Source organism: Rhinolophus ferrumequinum, chromosome 14, assembly GCF_004115265.2.
Source record: "Rhinolophus ferrumequinum isolate MPI-CBG mRhiFer1 chromosome 14, mRhiFer1_v1.p, whole genome shotgun sequence".
Classification (NCBI taxonomy): Eukaryota; Metazoa; Chordata; class Mammalia; order Chiroptera; family Rhinolophidae; genus Rhinolophus; species Rhinolophus ferrumequinum.
In genome coordinates, this window is record NC_046297.1 from 6,515,203 (window position 1) to 6,533,597 (window position 18,395).

Here is an 18,395-nt window from a genome sequence, read left to right on the forward strand (position 1 = left end):
TTCCCCTTTTCTTTATTTGTCAGTATCTTACTATTTTTTCTTGACAATGCATTGTCCAGTGTGTCTATTTAGCTTTCTTTATATATATATGAATCTGAAAAATATAAAAATAAGAAATTGATAAAGAATATATTTAGCTTTGTAATAAGAAATTACTGCATTCACTTGAGTGTAGTCATCCAGCGTAATTTTTAGTACAATCAATATGCTAATGAGTCCCAAATCCAGATTTCAACTCTAGGTCTCCCCATTCATTTCAGACTTAAATAAACAATTGACTACCCGATTGTTCAACTTGAAAGTCTGATCGCCATCCCGAACTTAACTTGTTCAAGTCAAGAGTTTCAAACTTTTTGTCCCCAAGCCTCCTCCTTGAACAGTCTTCTCATCACAGTCAGTGAGAAGCTCCACCTTCCAACCTTATCTCCTGCCATGATTAACTCTTGTTTTTCTCTAACATTCCACATAAAAACGATCACCAAGTCTTCTTGGCTCTACTTTCAAAATACTGCGGATTTAATATTCCACCACTTTTTAATATCTCCACCATCACCACTGTCACAGTCCACTGTTGAAAAAACCATCACCTCTTCCCCGATTGTCACAGTGGATTCCTAAGTTGCCTTGCTGCCTCCGTCCTTGCCCACTTATCATTCTATTCTCAAAATAGTGCTGGTCTGCTTGAACATAATCCACATCGTGTCATTCATCCGCTCAAAGCCCTCCTGCTCACTCTAATCAAAGCCAAAAACTAGGCACGGTGCTCAAGGTCTCCTCTAAATTTGGCTCTGGTACCTCTCAGACCCCTCCTGCTACAACTTCCCACCTTCGTTCATGCAGTTACAGCCACCATCCCCTCTTCACTGTTTGAAGAACACAGCATCATTCTCATGGGGTACCAAAAGGCCGGGACACGCTCCCTCAGCTTTCTGCAGTATCCACTCCCATGTGCCACTTCGGTCTTTCCTCAAAGCCACTTCAGAGATGCTTTGGAGCCTCTATATCTGACATTTCAACAACCTTCCCACACAACACACCAACACATTATATTCTTCTTCCCTGAGTTACCTTTTTCTTTTTAACCCTTATCAACAGCTAATACGCGTTATACTTCACCTCCGCCCGCCTCAGTCCACAACAAGCACACTCAGTATTTATTGATTTCAGGAAACATGTATTCTAGTGACTGTTACAGGTTTACCATAAGCTATAAACCATGTAACATATACATTTATAATATATGAATTAAAAAGAATGTACCTGTTGATACAGATTACAGATTAATTTACTTTGGAAATGAGTTTCTGAGGTAATATCTTTATATTAGGTTGGTGCAAAAGTAATTGCAGTTTAAAAGGTTAAAAACAGTTGCAAAAACTGCAGTTACTTTTGCACCAACCTAATAGTATCTCTGAAGCATGATTGTTAACCCAATTGCTATTGACTTAAATAAGCATCAGATTTTTGTCACTTTTTTCTCATTTTACATTTTTGCTAAAAGAAGATGCAGACATCTTCCTGTTTGAATATAGTGAAATGCTTTGCATACTAAAGTAAATATTTAACTACATAACCATTTGTATCTTTTCAAAATGCTATTAGACACTAGCCAACTATATCAAGTGATTGTTTGATATATTAGGCAACGGATATTGTTCTCATGTAAGTAAGACATGTTACTACAGTTCCTTTGCTTTCTGTAAAAAAGAATGTTTATTTAAATACCTTTTTCTTTATATGTATGTGATGCAAATTTGACAATACAACCATTTTTCCTTAGATAAAAATATTCACAATGAAATGCATATATTCTCAAGCCTTTAAATGCATCCAGAAAATTCAGAACACATTACCGAGAAATAGATGCAAGTTGAATTTATTTGAAAATGAAATCACTTAAAATACCTGCTCTGAAACCATCATTAGAGCATAGTAAGCTGTAGTCTTAGGCTCACTTTTGCTCACAGTACGTAACTCATTATAAATTTACCCATATTTTCTTTAATTTAATAGCATTTACTCTTCCCCATCATCTCCTGCCTTTAAAATAAGTGAACCAAAAACTTTTGATTATGATCTTGCAGCCATAGAACACTTGGAAAATATAATCACAATTTAAAATTAACTCTTTGTCTTTAGGTTGAAAAAAATGCTTTGAATTGCATATCTCCTCTTAACCACAGGTGATATTTCATAAGTTTAAAGTACAGTTTCAAAAAAAGGGTACTTTCAAATAATTTTCCATGCCTTCATTCAGCAGGTAACCCAAACCTTCCTAATCCCCAAATGCTGCACTTCAAAGTTATGCTCAGGAAAAAAATATTGAAAAGAACAGCCTCTCTTTCCAGTTGATTTAAAACATCACTAGCTTATTTTCAGTACACATATGGAGTTACTTTTAAAAAGAAATCTTGGAATATTGCCAGGCTACATACAGGAAAGTCTTTTCTCCAGAGAGAGCTAAAATTCATTATCTGAGCTTTGGGACGCCCATGTTCCTTCAAAATTTGGACATATCTTTGTTCCTCCATGATTAGTGATAGGAGGAGTAGTCCCTTAAAATAAGGGACTACTCAATGTGTAACTAGAGTCTGGAGAAACCAAATGATTGTGTTATTTTGAATCAAAACTGATTAATAACCATACACTTACATGAAATGGTCAATGATAGTTTTACAATAAATTACAGAGTATTTTTTAAAAACAAATTATTTAATTATTTACAAAAATGTAACATTCATTATGTGTTTATCAGTAATATAGATGAAATTTACATTTTGGAGCCTTTATCTTCTTTCTCTCCTCACTCAATGGTTGGCTCTTCTTATTTAAATCCATCTGAATTTTTCTTTGTAGGAGAATAGGGCAATATAATTCTTCCATTATTGTTAATGAGCATTTCATGATAATAAATGTTGCAAACAACTAGATCTAATTTTGATGGATAAAATAAACCTATCAAAGTGGGCAACAGTGTTACAAATTAAGAGTAAAAAACAATAAAATTAACATTATTCAGTAATAATCTGTAACATTCTATTGTAAAATGTCACAAAATACAAATTATTTTCTGGCTTGCTTATATATATTTCCAGTGCATGTAACACATTTTAGTCCCCCCACCCCTTTTTTTCTTTTTTGAAGTGGTAAAATCAGAATCCTCATAATTGATGAGCAGGAGCCTATCAATACAAAATAATTCATATATATATATATATATATATATATATATATATATATATATATACATATGACATATATATGACAAATTAAGCAGACCCAGAACATGTTCTCTCTAAGGTACACAATACTAACATGTGCAGTGCATCCATGAAATGAAAAGATGTGAAGAAGAACATGATTTCTAAAATATCAATCTTATACACAGAAAGCGTAACTAACTGCATTTTGTTGTATGCTGAATAAAGAAGCAAAGGGACTTGTTTATCCCAATTTTTAATGACTCAGGAGAGAAATCTGAACAATTTCAGAAACTGCTTAAATGAGGGAAGTGGAAGGTTTGGCAGTTCGGAAGGGCATTTCCTATCACACGTGAACATTATGTATTCTAGAGGTTTTTCACCACTTTGATTTTGTCCACAAGGCGGCCCGGACACTTTCTGTATCTGCATAATTTGATAAGATCAGGTGCTATGAAATTAATGACGAATTCCTTCAAACAGAAGCAAAGTGCAAGCTCTGTTTAAAAGCGTAATGGTAGTGCCGGGCAGGATTACTTCTGTGAAACGAATTAGACCGCCGTGCACTAGAATGCATCAGTGTTAAGTCCAGCGTATTTCACTTCTGCAGCGATTGGGCGAATGAGCCTGAATCGCTTGAGCGTCACAATCCTAGGCCATATTTTTAGTTCCCGCCTTACCTTTTGTGCTGCTTCCAAGTACGCAGCTCCAGTGGATTCCAAAGGCAGCAGATGAGCGATACAGGGGAGAAAGTAGAGCTCAACTCCAGCGATTCGTGGTCCCTCCACGGCCGCTGGCTTCGAAGGAATATGGAGACCTTGGCGTCTCAGCAGAAGGGAACCAGCTCTTCATTTACATCCTCGTCCCAGGGGCAGCGCAAGCATTTGTCCAGTTTTCCATAGCAAGTGATTCCCCACGTCCAGGCCATCACACAACCACAGCAGTCTTCCTCCCTTATCCTCCGAGGACTCATAAAACCTAAATTAAACATAACTGTCCAAAGAGTTATTTTCAGCTATGTTAACATTTCAAGAGGAAGCAAATGGAACTATTAGATTTGAATAATTTTATAACATTAAATATAATATTTTATAACTTTTAAACACCACTTATTAATTTAAATATATATATATATATACATATATATATGTATATATATATGTATATATATATATATAAAATATGGGTCTAGGGTAAAGCTATATGGTATATTACGAAAACATGTGTGTTTCTGATTCTAAAACTGTTAAAGCATTCTAAGTAATATTTCTTTCATGTTCCTTATACATAAATACCCTTTTTTCCTTTGAAGATATTCTTCATTTCCATTTAAATAGAATACACACACACACGCACACACACACACACACACACATTTAAAAGAATCATCTAATTATAATGTTATAGTAATGTGTTTTGGTGTCCAGAATATTTTTAACCTATATAGTTGTGCCAAGATTGGTCAAAATGAATAAATACTTATAGTTTATAAACCATATTAATTAAAGTATCACTTTCTTCAAAAGCAGTGGCTAAAAGCTATTGAGAGGAGTACATTAGGTGAGGAAACTTTAGATATATGTACTACATCTAGATAATATTTATTGAAAACTTACGAAGTTTCAGTCACTATACTTTTATTATATGCATAACTTCATTTAATCATAGCAACAACGCTGAGTTAAGCATCATTTTGCAGATATGGGAACAGAGTTACAGAGGGTAAGTAAATTACTCAAGACTACAGAAAGGGCAAAGCTGAAACTTGGACCCAGACCTATCTGAATTGAGAATTCTGTTTTCGACTATGTTTTCTCACTTTTCTGTTCTGGTGACATAATGTTCTGGACTGGAAAAATTCTGAGGTATGATTTCAAGGTAGACAGGGTGTGTTTTAGGATTGCAGTTGTTCAATACACGCATCCTTAATTGAATTTATAATATATATCTTATTCTGAAACTTAAGTCTCTTATGTGTGTCCGCCGTGTACTCAGTGCAGAGGTGCATCATGTGTGATCGTGGTCCTAGCACAGCGAATGCTCAAAAGCAGAGGTCGGCACACTTTTTCTGCAAAGGGCCAGATGGTAAAAATTTAAACTTTGGGGATCATACAGTCTCTCAAGATGAATTGACTCTGTCATTTTTCGCATGAAATTTGCCACAGAAAATCTGTAAATGAATGAGCATGGCTCCAATAAATCTTTATTAAGGACTTGGAAATTTGAATTTCATATCATTTTCAGGTGTCAATAAATCTTATTCTTGTTGTCATACTTTTTTTCAACAATTTAAAAATGTAAACATCCATTTCAGCTCCCAGCCATACTGAAACAGACATTGGACTAGATTTGCCCGGTGAATCCAAGCTGACCAGTGGCTCTTGCTGCTCTGTAGATAGGGACGCCGCTGGCCCCACGTGGCTGTTGAGCACTGAAATTTAGCTAGTCTAGATTGAGATGTGCTGAAAGTGTAAAATACACACCAGATTTTAGAGACTAAGTATAAACAATTTTAAGTGTCTCGTTTGTAATTTTTAAAGAATAAGCATTTGATCTGAGTTAAATATGTTATTCAAATTAGGTTCGTCTGTTTTTGTTTTTGTTCTCCCCACCCCCACTTCTCTTAAGTCCTAGAAAATTTAAAATCACACATGTGTATCACATTATATTTCTATATGTTTCCAAAATGCTGCTTTAGAGGTAATAATATTTGGAGGTAAACAGATACCTACTACCTATTTGTAACCATTTAATGATTTATTAGATATTGAAGTAGAATAAAGGAGTCATTAGAGAAAAGCTTTGAAAACTGGATCAAGTTTCAAAAGTAGAATGAATATTTTCCAGACCAAAAAGAAATGAAGGCATTTGAGACACAGATATGTGTGTTACTAGTGTATGTCCGGGGAATTAAAAGTTGTTCATTATTGTGAGAAAATAAAATGTAATAAGAAAAATGGCAAAGTTGGTGATCCACCAGTTCAAGGTCAAGATCGAGAAGGGTTCTGTTTGCCATATCTGAGGATCTTCAATTTTCTCTGACAGATGAAGTCACTGACAAGTGTCAGGGTGGATGGGCTCTGTAAAACCATCAGGAAACATAATAGATGAGATCGTTTGAGGGCAGGAGTACTCAGAGGTAAGTCTCATGTTTCTAGCTTGTGTCATTGGTGAACGATAATGTCACTTGATGACACATAAATACAGCACTAGAAAATCATGTTTTCTGTGGTGTGTTTGTAGGTTTATTTACTTAGTTGTTTGGTGAAGTGTGGGGTATGGGTGAGCTGAGACAGTGGGGATAAAAGTTCCACAGTAGGCACCTGGAAACGTAGCAGTCAAATAGTAGTAGATTTTCTGGTATGTGGACGTTTCAGCTTAGACCCAAACAGAACTAAGAAGGGTCATAGATTCAGATACTGAAAACTGCAAAATAACCAGTTGGGAGCCAACCGCTTACTAAATGCTTGAGGGCTTTGACCAGCATGCTTTACACATAGGTATCCTTGTGAAGACCGGACGTCCCCAGTGAAGGGGATTCAACATCTCTTTGATATAAAGGCATCTGTGACCGTTAGAAAGTCATTTCTTTTCATCAAACTCAAAATCATGAACAATTCAGTACCCTTCCACAAGCCATGCCACCCCCACATTTAATTTCAGGAATCCTAATTAGCTACTATATTTTCCAATGATTGCATGATTATGTGAATGAGGTCAATGTTTGGTGATTAGATGCCCCCAATGATAGAATTCTTTACTGGAGGAGTACTCAAAAAGTGTAAAGTTGTATATGCAAGCTTTTTTCATCATGGGAAGCAAGTCAGAGGGCTCATGAACTCAGATGCCAATAGGACATCTCTGCCCGGCCTGCCTGCAAGTTCTCCAAGCCTGACATGCCAACACAAGATTTTTCTCCGTCTGCCTTTTCTGAAACCACTCTCTCATTCCCTAATTGTTTTAATAGTCTTCATTATCTCCCCAACACACATCTGACTTTTCAGTCTTTCTGGTTGATCAACGTGTGATCATGAGGAAGGGTTTTCAATTTGTACTCATCATATGCGGTGGTTTCTGTGGAGGGCAGAGGTTTCAAGGGCCAGGAAGTGGAGAGGGAAAGGAGGAGATCTACCTTCCAAACTTATGGACTCTACTTCATTGAGTATGGCCTTTTTTATTTTATTTTCTGGACATATCAGTAAGATTTCCTTTGATGAAGTAGTTCTACTGTTTAGAAACATGACCAACTCTGTCGGTGAGACTTCGAAATAGTTACCAGCTTAATTTTTCTTCTCTTTCATACCTCTGGCTATGAAGTTGTAACAGATGATAACATAGAAGATTCTGTGGGGAAAACAAAAGTATAAAGGCTATGAAATGCAGAATTTACTATGGGGACAATTATGAGTTTTGCAGCACTAGGACCATGGGCCAGATCAGGGACAAAAGGTAGGGTGATAGTGGAGAGAGAGTTGCAAAGTCACATATTTGGAGAGAAATGACCAACGCTGCTATTCCACTCTGCAAAGTGGAGAGGGCTAAGGGGCACTCCGTCCTTATGCCCTGTGAGGTGACGCCACAGGTCTGCGGAAACTGGGTGATGTGTACCTTCTACACCGAGTGGGACCAGGGAGAATGAACTGGTGCCCGAATCACCCCCGCAAAAGCAGTAAAACGGAAATGGAGGCATTACTAGGCCCACACTCCGTCATTATGTCCTACCTTGGAAGAGAGCCTGGGCCACAAAGAGCCTGCACAGGAAGCCAGGAGGGAGACCAGGTTAGAGCCAAGAGTGTTACAAAGTGTGTTCCCTGGTGATGACCTCTGATTTTCCACACACGCCCTCATTAGGGGAAAGACCACCTCAACCAACTCCAGGCTCGGGGGTGTGAAGCCACCAGAAAATAAAGACTTCTGTTCTGTCTCCTGCCTCTCCTGCCTTGTCCCTTTTCAAACCCGCAATGCGGAACAGGAAAGAACGTGAAAGGGGAGAGTGGGCACCGAGTACCGTCTCCTTCCAGGAGGACACCCCCAATTACAGACCTTATCAGGGTTTAGAAGGGAGAGTAGACATCTGGTTTGACTGAGAATAAAATGTGGATTAATATCCTGGCCTGGGTACATTCTAATGGCTGAAATCAAGCTTTAATTTGGAACTTTAAATCGTAGACTTTTCCTGAAGAGTTAGCAGCAATTTCAGAGGAACTTTTTGTTTGGATCACAGCCCATCAGCTGTGTATTTAACACGCCATTTGTCTAAGGTTTGTGTCAGCCACACGCACACTCGCACACGCACCCTCCCTCATCCCCCTCTCCAGTTTTGGAGAACAAATTCTGCATTTCTGTTCTTTAAACCACTATCCTTCCTACCTACTGTTTACTGACTTCAGAGAAGGTGTCAGTGGACCCCAAAGACCAGCTGGAGTGCCACTTCTCATGTGAAGGACCCCTGCTTCCCAGACAGGCTTGGTCTCTATGTCGTCAGCGTTCACCTAAAGCTCGGGGCCTGGCTCTCTCCCCCCAAGTCCTACAGTTAGAATTCCCAAAGGAACAGTACAGGTTCCCTTCCCTCCAGGAGCTCCCAATTGAACGGTAGAGACTTGGGTAACATGCAGAAGAGTCTCAGGAGAGGATAGGGTTCACTTTTTCATTCTTTTTTTTTTTTAATTTCATTTCCCTCTTTCCCAAAATCTGAGTAACAAAAACTGGCTCCAAAAATAAAGTGTATACTGTATGTCACTTCAGTTCATGGTGGTGGTTCTGATTGGAATAACGTTCCCCTCCTCTCTCATGACTCAAAAAGAAAGTTATTGTGCTCAACTCCCCACAGGAGATGGGGAAAACAAATTAAGACATTCCAAATATAGCTGGGAAATCCCTATTAATATTTCAAAACCGGATGTTCTTTAGCGCCAAACAACCAAACAACGTAAGATTGAAATAGCAATTATAATAATAACAATAATAGCAGCGTAAACTTTTACAGCAAACTTTGTTCAAGAGTTAAAGCACTTTGGTATGCAGCGATAAGCAAAATGTAAATCGAAAAGCGCATGAAATAATCCTTAATATTGATTGCCGATAGTTTTTAAATCTTTTTTTGTTCTTAATTTTGCATACTTGAAAATTATTTCATTGGATTTTCTTACATTTATCCGATTTAAATTCAGCTAATTTAGAAACTCATGTGGCGGCCTGCTTTCCTGATTGAGAATAATAGTTCTCTGCCTAATATAATTACAGATATTTATTATGGTGTTTTTCCCTAACCCAAGGTTAATAAAAACAAAAATTTGTTCACACAAATGATAACAGGCATATCACAAAGTTAAAAGAACTTCCTATGTCAGTTTATCTTAGGTTTTTCAGCTTAAGGTATTCCACTCTCTCAGGCTTTTATTGAGCTATTATTTGTGTGTCTTACAATTTTGGTTTTGTTTTTCTTTCTTTTTGTTTTGTTTTGCTTTTATTCACAGTGATATTCAGCAGATTTGTACAATGTCCAGGCTTGCTCCTCTTATAAGAGAAAAATCAGTTCCGGTTCTTAGTCTGGAAAATTCTGGACAACCAAATTATCTGAGATGCCAAAATTTCCAAACCATAAATAATAAACATTAGGAAATTGACTTAGAAGTACTTTAATGTTTTCTTTATTAAACCCCCTAAGTTTGACTCTGGGCCTTAAAGTTAGAGGTAGAACATGGTAGAAGATAAAGTATTTACAAATCTTCTTCAGAGCATCTGTTTTCAAATTAATAAAAAACATTGAACAAAAAGTTAGTAACTGTATAATTAAATTATCAGGAAGGTACTGATTCGTGTTTGCAAAGAATTTCATCAATATTTTTATTTATAAATATTATTAGAATTGAAACTGCTTAAACTCTGGAAATAATCTTCAAAGACTTTTTAATAAGTTTTTATCTTTTTTGAATATGACTAATGTGAAGTTATTAGAACTAATATAAAATGTGCTCTTACACAAAAATGAGATCTTCCTTTTTAATCTGAGCAGTTTTAAAAAGATTACTCTAAAATAATGATTGGTCTTTTTTTCATATCACATGCACACACACAAAGCCCTACATACTAGTTTATTGCTAAAAAGATGTTGAACTTTTTAAAACTTCAGAAATATGCTTCCAAACTACAGTCTAGATAAGTACCAATTTAGCAAGACCGATAACGGATAAAGACTACTGAGAATTATTCTTTATAATCTAAGAGGGACACTGAAGGTCTTCAGTTCAGGTGATAAAGTCATACAAGAAATTCCCTGAAGATATTATGGAATGATATTCAGTGTACTGCATCGTTACCTACCAGGTCACGTATTACAGTGCAAAGAGCATATTCTTTGTACTTAGAATACTGAGACCATGAATGATAAAAGTTCTTTGAGCCTCAGTTTTCAAATCAATAAAACAGAGGTAATTAATACTTCCGACGGTGTTGTAAGAATTGAACAGGATGATGTAAAAAAAGGAATCAATAAAGTAACTGGCACATGTTGGAAAAAAATTAAAAGATGTTATGTCACATTGCTTGCCAGGGAATCAAAAAAGTTTTTGAATATTAAAATAGTATAAAGGAGATCATGGGAAACATTGAAATATTATTAATAGATTACTTACTCTATTAATTCATTCATCACATATTTATTGAGCACCCAGTAGGCAGCATGTATAATTCTAGTTGCATGGGATTTGAAGACGATATCGCCTGCCCTTCTGGATCTTATATTCTGGGAGAGGATTACAGTAACCTGTTTCAAAGGAAAGCATTAAAAGGACTACACTAGGAGTATTCATTGTGCATTTTTTAATCAAATTTTCTATTAGTGTTTTCAGTGTTCTCAGAGTATTCTTAGAATGTCAAAAGCAACTAACTACTTTGAAGCGTCAATTTACTTTTCATCTAGAATGTGAAAGAAAGAACTTGGAAACAAATACCTATGCATATCTCTCCATGCCCTCCTCAAACTGAAACTAAAGAAACTTGGAACAATCATTGTAAAGTACCTCAGAAGTCAGCTTTTCATGAGCTCAATAATGTAAGTTGAAATACCGCTGCTCTGGAGGGCATTCCTGTAATACAATTTCTTTGACTTCTCTTTGAGAAAAAGAAACCTTTTTTTTTTTCCTTCTAAGGCACTTCATGTAGCACGTTAATTCAGCATTAATTATAGAACATGTCAAACTGCATTTCAGTCAAAGCTCCCTGTAAGTCTCCAGAGCCTTCCTAATGACAGTAATTATAGGTCATAAAAAGAGTCGTCTAAAATTAACATTTCTCTCATGTCTTGATCGGAAAATGTAAATGGCTGCACAGTACAGATGTTTTGATTAGTAAAATTTACACTTCCTTTTTCGTTTCAATGCCTGTCAAACTTCACAGTGTTAAACGGAACGTGCTGCATTTCTCATCTCTGAATAGATAAAGGTACATCAAAAATGGTGGGAGAACTTCTCAAAATGCTATACCTTATTATCTGGTGCTGCAATTAAACAAAAATAAGTCAACAGTTTCTTCAATACATGCAAGAATTCTTTGAAAAGATGAGCAAAATATATTTTTTGCTTTCCGAAAATTCCACCAAAAAAAAAATGGTTTAAAGAATTGCATTTGAGGCAAGCTTATAAAAATGATTTATTCGAATGTAGAAAAGCATCATGCCAACTTATATATTGATCTAAGTCTCCTGGTAAACCACATTTTATCATATACTATGAGAGAACACATAAAACCTGCTCTATTCTGAACTGTCAAAATTTACTTGCTAGAAAATGAGAATGGAAGCACTCTGGTTTAAACAATGTTAATATCATCAAACATCCAGGGAAATAGAACAAATTAAAAGAGAATCACTTCAAAGAATAAAAGGCCTACACCTTAAGTAATAATAAATCTAATACTTGACATTCATCTCCCTGGAAAATAAAATTAGATAAACTTTTGCAAGGGCATTCAGAACAGCCATTCCGGTTTATTAATAATTTCCTGTTTTCATATTGGAAGCTCATATTATCCGGGCTCAGCCACAGTAGACCTTTGCAGATATTTAATAAAGCTGCCATGTGTAAGCCTCTCTGATTACCTATAACCTTCCAGCTCTCACACACACTGTGCTGTGGCTCCACAGAAGGACAGGCCGCTGTCACCTGCTATGATGTTTGACAGCTTCTTCTGCTACATCGAACCGGCACAAAATTACTTTTTCCAAATCCATCCCTAGTTAATAACCAAAAGTAATAATAGCGTTCAGCACGCGTAATACTCAGAGAAAGCGACGTGAAGCAACAGAGGGAAGAGAAAAGATTAAAGAGCGATTATTCTGGAGGGGAGATCAAAAACGGAACCTTGTACCGCACGACAGCGATTCCGTCGTAACGCCACGCAGAGAGTTGTACCTGTCACACGACAAAATCCACACCACAGGGCCGAAAGACAAGGAAGAGATTTCCTGTTGTATTTACACGAGGGGCATGCTTATTCCAGTTGATACAGAGCAACACTGGAGAATTTTTCTTTCTCAATTATTCTTAGACATTCTCTTGGGAGCAAGAAATGGCTTACCTCTAGTGGGAAATGTCTTATTAATGGAAATGTATTGCTTTGAGTTCACCTTATGGTTTGTAAAAATAATAAGGTATTTTCCTTATAGAATAGACTGGACTAATCTCAATCCAAATTTACAAGCACACCAAATCCAATTCAACCTATTCTTTTAAAAGATGAAACACCAAATTAAAAATCTGCACCCTTGATTGAATAAAAAATAAATAAATAAAAGATTTTTAAAAATCATATAGGCAGGATCCAGTATATACATTTGTTTTCATTTAAAACAGCTGAATGAACTTGGTACGGGGTTGAATGTGACTGACAATTAATGGGGGGAAAATGGATGTCTCCTTCTTTCCTTGCTTCTTTCCTTCTTTCTTTCCTTCTTTCCATCCTTCTTTCTTTCCTACCCTCCCTTCTTTCTCTTTGCATGTTTCCCCCCTTGCTTTCCTTCTTTTTTCCTCCAACATTTTCCCGAAAGGCTTCATATACTTGACGCTTTCTCGGCAACTAGAACTAACTATATAATATTTCTATGTTCTGAATGGTCACAGATGGAAGAAAGTCATAATCAAGTTAAATATTTGATCAAAAAACAGAAGAAATACCTATCTGTGTTTACATTTCCCATGTCGACACAGATTACTGGTGTTTCTCACTGATAACGTGTGTTTTATGTATTGGACATAATGGAGTGCAAGGTGTACCACTGATTCCCTAAGTGTGTACCGAGACCACGAAAGTGGTTTTCCTTCCTGTGGTCAGCTTCTCCTGAGTCACATGAACTTATACTCAGGTGTTTACGACAGAAATGGGACCACGGTCTTTGACACCTCCCCTATGTCTTGCCCCATATCTGATTTTTCAGTCAGTGCTACTTTTAAATGGAGCCCACTTCAGCCAAAGCCACAATGATTACTCGCTTAGACAGTACGTAGATCTCCTCAAAGACCTCCCGTTCACTCCAGACTAAACCTAGCGTTTCGTCCAGGGTAATTTTCTGAAATGCAGATATCATGTCTCTTCTCTTCCTCAAACTCTTCAGGACCTGCTTTGAGGATAGGGCAGAAACCTTACTATGACTATGATTTGACACCTGCCCACCTCTGCCGCCTTACCGCAGGTCACTCCCCTGTGCTCACTGTACCCTGGTCAGCTTGGCCATCTGTCCTGCTTCTGGGCCTTTCTCATTGGCTGCTCCCTCTTTTGGGGAAATGTCCCTTCCCTAGTGCCCTGGTTTTCTCCTGCTGCCCGTCAGGATTCGGTTTAAATGTGACTGCTTTGATTATGCTTTCTGTGGCAGTCCAGTCTAGCCCCCTGCTCCTCTCCTAGGACCCATTTCATAGACCCGGGCATGTTTCCTTCTCCGCAATAGTTACATCTCAGATTCAGTATCTTGTTCATCTCATGCTGCGTCTGTCAGCGGGACAAGTTCAGGGACAAGTCTTGCTCTCCTCTATGTCCACAGTGCCTACTCCAGGGCCTGGCACCCAGGAACTGCTCAGTACATGTATCTTTAATGAGTTCACGGGATGTATGTATTTTCTCCCACCAAACAGATATTCACTGCACAGTTCTCAAATCAACTAATTATTGTACAGGAGCGTTTGTGCCTAATGTCTCCCTTAGGTTGGATTCCCTAGAAATGGGCCTGGGACAGGGTTTGTATGTAAGTGATTCATTAAGAAGTGTTGCTAAGAGAGACCAGTGAGGAATTAGGAGGAACAGCAGAAAGAAGGGGGAAGAAAAACAAGCGAGGTAGTGATTTCAGGCCAACTCCCCTCCAGAGCCAGGTGAGCCTCTGTGGAGTGATGTGAATTCCGCCGCTTCCAGTTCTCTGCGAGTGTGTAGAAAGTGACTCAGCAGGAGAGCATTTCTCCATAGAAGAGGAGAGTGTGGGCTGTTGGTAGCAAAGATACCTGGAGCCAAGAAAGGGGCAGAGAAATGGCAAAAGACGTTTGAACCATAGCATCAGCAGTAGCTGCCATTGTGTGTAAATGTTTACCATATTCCTGGATTTTTTATTTTTTTTTTAAGGTATGAACTAGGATGTCATTACTTTGATGGAAAGTTAATCACATAAGCTCTGATAAACTTTCTTCAAACCTATCTTATCATCTTGCCCCTTAAAATGTCTTCCCCCTCTTTGAGGGGAAATCGTGCTGATTTCTGATAATTTTTTATAAACATTGAAGCAAGAGTTTAAAACAGTATCCCTGAAGACTCTTACCACAACCTAAGTTCCGTTTGTGACCTCAGGAGCAATGCCAGATCCTGATGGTGCAGATTCAAAGTAATATTCAGACGGGGGTCAAATATATGGTGATAGAAGGAGAACTGACTCTGTGTAGTGAACACACAGTGTGATATATAGATGGTGTATTGCAGAATTGTATACTTGAAACCTATGTAACTTTACTAACCAGTGTCACCCCAATAAATTTAATAAAATTAAAAAAGTAATACTCAATTATGTTGTGTTTCAATCAACATTTAGGATTTAGAACAAATCTGATATAGCATGGCCCTGTATTCCATATTTTTCTTAAAAGTTGAGATATCCACAGAGGTCCATTAAAGTTGACTCACTACCCTAGGGATGAAATGGGTTTTGGTTAGTTTAACGGAATATTTCTAATGGAGAGTACCTATTAGGGACATGCCATTCTGCACCAAATAGCACAAGAGAAACTTTCTGAACAAAGAAATGAAACTCAAAAATAAACGAACTATTCAAAGGAGAATTCAAAGATTCCAAAACTTAATTTCTAATTAATATAAGCTGGGATATACTATAACATCTGAAATCAGGGAACTTGAAGAGTTTTGCTTGGGTTCCAACCTTAATTACTTTCTATACTTTATTACATTAATGCTGTTATATCGAAGGAGGTTGAGTTATGGTTTTTAAATCTCATTCTGCACATAACAAGTACAGTAACATTCTGAGATTTTAGAGTATTATGAAGAACTGCTATCGCTGCTTTTTGTCCATTAAATGTAGAAAACCAGGTTTGTAGATAGGGGAGAGAAACTGCCTATTGGATGTCCGCTTCTCGATATCTTTATCTGAAGTAAACAGTAGCAACTGAAAACTGGAAGCATCATATACCAGTGTTGGGTTTAGTGAACTAGTCACTTTTGACCTCCCTTTGGTAAGAAGAGAAAAGGAAGGATATGCTGGGTAAATTTTGTGATTGGCATTCACTTTTCTGTCTTCCATTTTTATTTATCCGTTTCCTGGTTGGGAAGAAGGCCGGCCACTCACCCTCAGTTTCATAAAATTTAAGTTACATACCAAATTTTAGTTTGAAGAACACAAACCTGCATTTCTTATATTCTTGCGAAATACTGTGTACTGTGTATACAAGATGCAATAATGCATAAGACAGACTGTCTTCAAGAAGATCACTGCCTCCCAAGCCAAATAATTTTAATACAATGCGCTGAAAATTATGAGGTGTTTGCTACTGCCCATAGAAGACATGAGCTTATATCAGGGATTTACGAAAGATTTGAAAAGTTTCTAGCACCTTCTCACCCCTACCCCCTTCCCACCCACAAAGGAAGACAAAGTGTATTACTCACAACAGACTGAATACTGTAACCAACAACTTCAAAATTTCAATGCTTAACATGATAAAGTCTATTTATCTCTTAGAAAACCTCAATCCTTATGTCCCCGAATGGGCAGTCCTGAAGGCTGGTGACTCGTGGACATGACTCACTCCAAATTGTCTCCAGAACTCCCTGGGGTCTTAGAGTCATTTATTTTCAGTCAATGCATGGGAAAAATTAGAGTAGAATAGCACAGGGGAGGTTTTTATGGGTCAGACTTGGAGGTGACATGAATAATTTCAGCTCATATTCAGTAGGCCAGAAATCTGTCCATGGCCATTCTTAAGTACAAAGGAGGCTACCGGAGAGAAACAATGGGTATGATGCACAACTAGTCTCGCTCTGCCACATTTCTTTCTTTAGCCACCAAATGCCCATTCGAACCTTTTCTCCTGTATAGAGAATGCAGTCAGCTTCTCCCTAAGAGAAACAGCCTCAATCCCCAACCAGTCACTGTACAGAGTTCAAAATCCAAGATCTGTGAGAGGAGGCATTGTCCCAGCCATCAAGTGTCCCCTGTGGTCTTTCAAGTCATGAACTAAAAAGTCTAATTGTTTTCAATACAACTTTAAGCAGACACAAGATAGCTGCCTGCTTAGAGATAGAATAAGAACGTAATAAAAAATAAAACACTGAGTCACTGGATTATCACAAAGGCAAAATCGTTCCGGGTAGAGTTAGGAAGGAAGGAAAGAATGAAGGAAGGGAGGGAGGGAAAGAGGGAAGAAGGGAAGAAAAGAAGGAGGAAGGGAGGGAAGAAGGAAGGAAGGGAGGGTGGAAGGAAGGTAGGAAAGAAGGAAGGAAGGAAGGAAAGAAGGAAGGAAGGAAAGGACTGAGAACACCATTTTTACTGTTAAGGATTTACATCCCAAACTAATGATGACAATTATCTATATTAGATGGTAGGCTAATAACTGTGCTTTCTTTCCTTGAAATTCTCGTAGCAACCATGTGAGTTGGTATTACCATTACTTTCATTTTACTGATGAAAAAACTTCAGTTCAGAAAACTTGAAGCAACTTGTCTCAGTTCACACAGATACTAATTAGTTGGGGTTTGATCTGAATTGTCTGAATCAAGTCTTATCTATTATATAGTACCTTTCATATTATAATTCAAGTAGCTAAAGGGCCATTTGATTTATCATTTAATTATTATTACAAATTGCATATCAGTGGAAGATTCATTAAACATTCAGAACAACCTAAGGACAGTAACCACTGTAATATATATTTTAGGATTTTGAAAGTGTCTACAAATAAAATAATCCTACTTAAAACACAAAACCATTTAACTCTGAACCTACCAATTCATGAAATCTCAATACAGTTGAACAATGATTTCAAATTTTCAAAACGTGAATAGCTTAGATGCCTTAGGCATCACTTTCCATTACTATGGCATTGCTATGAAACTATAACTAATCAATACCTAATTTTAAGATTTATTTTCTTGAGATGTTGCTTATAATGAATAGGCTCATCGTTGTTCACCACGGGTGAAAATGGATTGCTTAAAAAGACTTTCTGCCAGGTATTTTTCAGAAAGAGCATTTACATAGGCAAAATAGTTTTTATAGTAGTTGCATTTTTTAAAGAAAAAAGAAAAAAATATACTTTAACTTTACCAGTCTCAGGAAGAATTATGCTCACTGTTTTATAACACTTTTATTCAATAGAGTGCATTATTTTTTCCAATAAGCAGACTTTCCCACTCAACTTCCAGTGATATCTGAAAAACATAATTACAGTTCAGCTATCACCCATATTAATTTTCATTTTTTCAGAATAATGCACACAGTTCCAATAACGCTTCTTGCTAATATATGCTCTCTCGGTAATGCATTAATACAGTGGGATAGCAGCTTTTTCTTGGACTTTGAATTTGTGATTTTAAGAAGGCAAATATAGCAATTAAGAACCCAAAGAAATCCCTCATCAAATTAGAATCAGCTGGCAAATTTGGACCTGAGCTAATTAACTGTGCTCTTAAGAATTTTTCTGAGAAATGAAC

At 37.1% G+C, this 18,395-nt stretch overlaps 1 long non-coding RNA gene across 1 annotated transcript in view; it reads right to left on the reverse strand.

Annotated features, from left to right (window-relative positions):
* Positions 1-3,663: 3,663 nt before the first annotated feature.
* LOC117034073 (uncharacterized) overlaps positions 3,664-18,395 on the reverse strand; it is a 50,290-nt gene continuing 35,558 nt past the window's right edge. The window contains exon 3 of the long non-coding RNA XR_004425006.1: positions 3,664-4,193. This is a non-coding gene — a long non-coding RNA (uncharacterized LOC117034073). The remainder of the gene's footprint in view (positions 4,194-18,395) is intronic.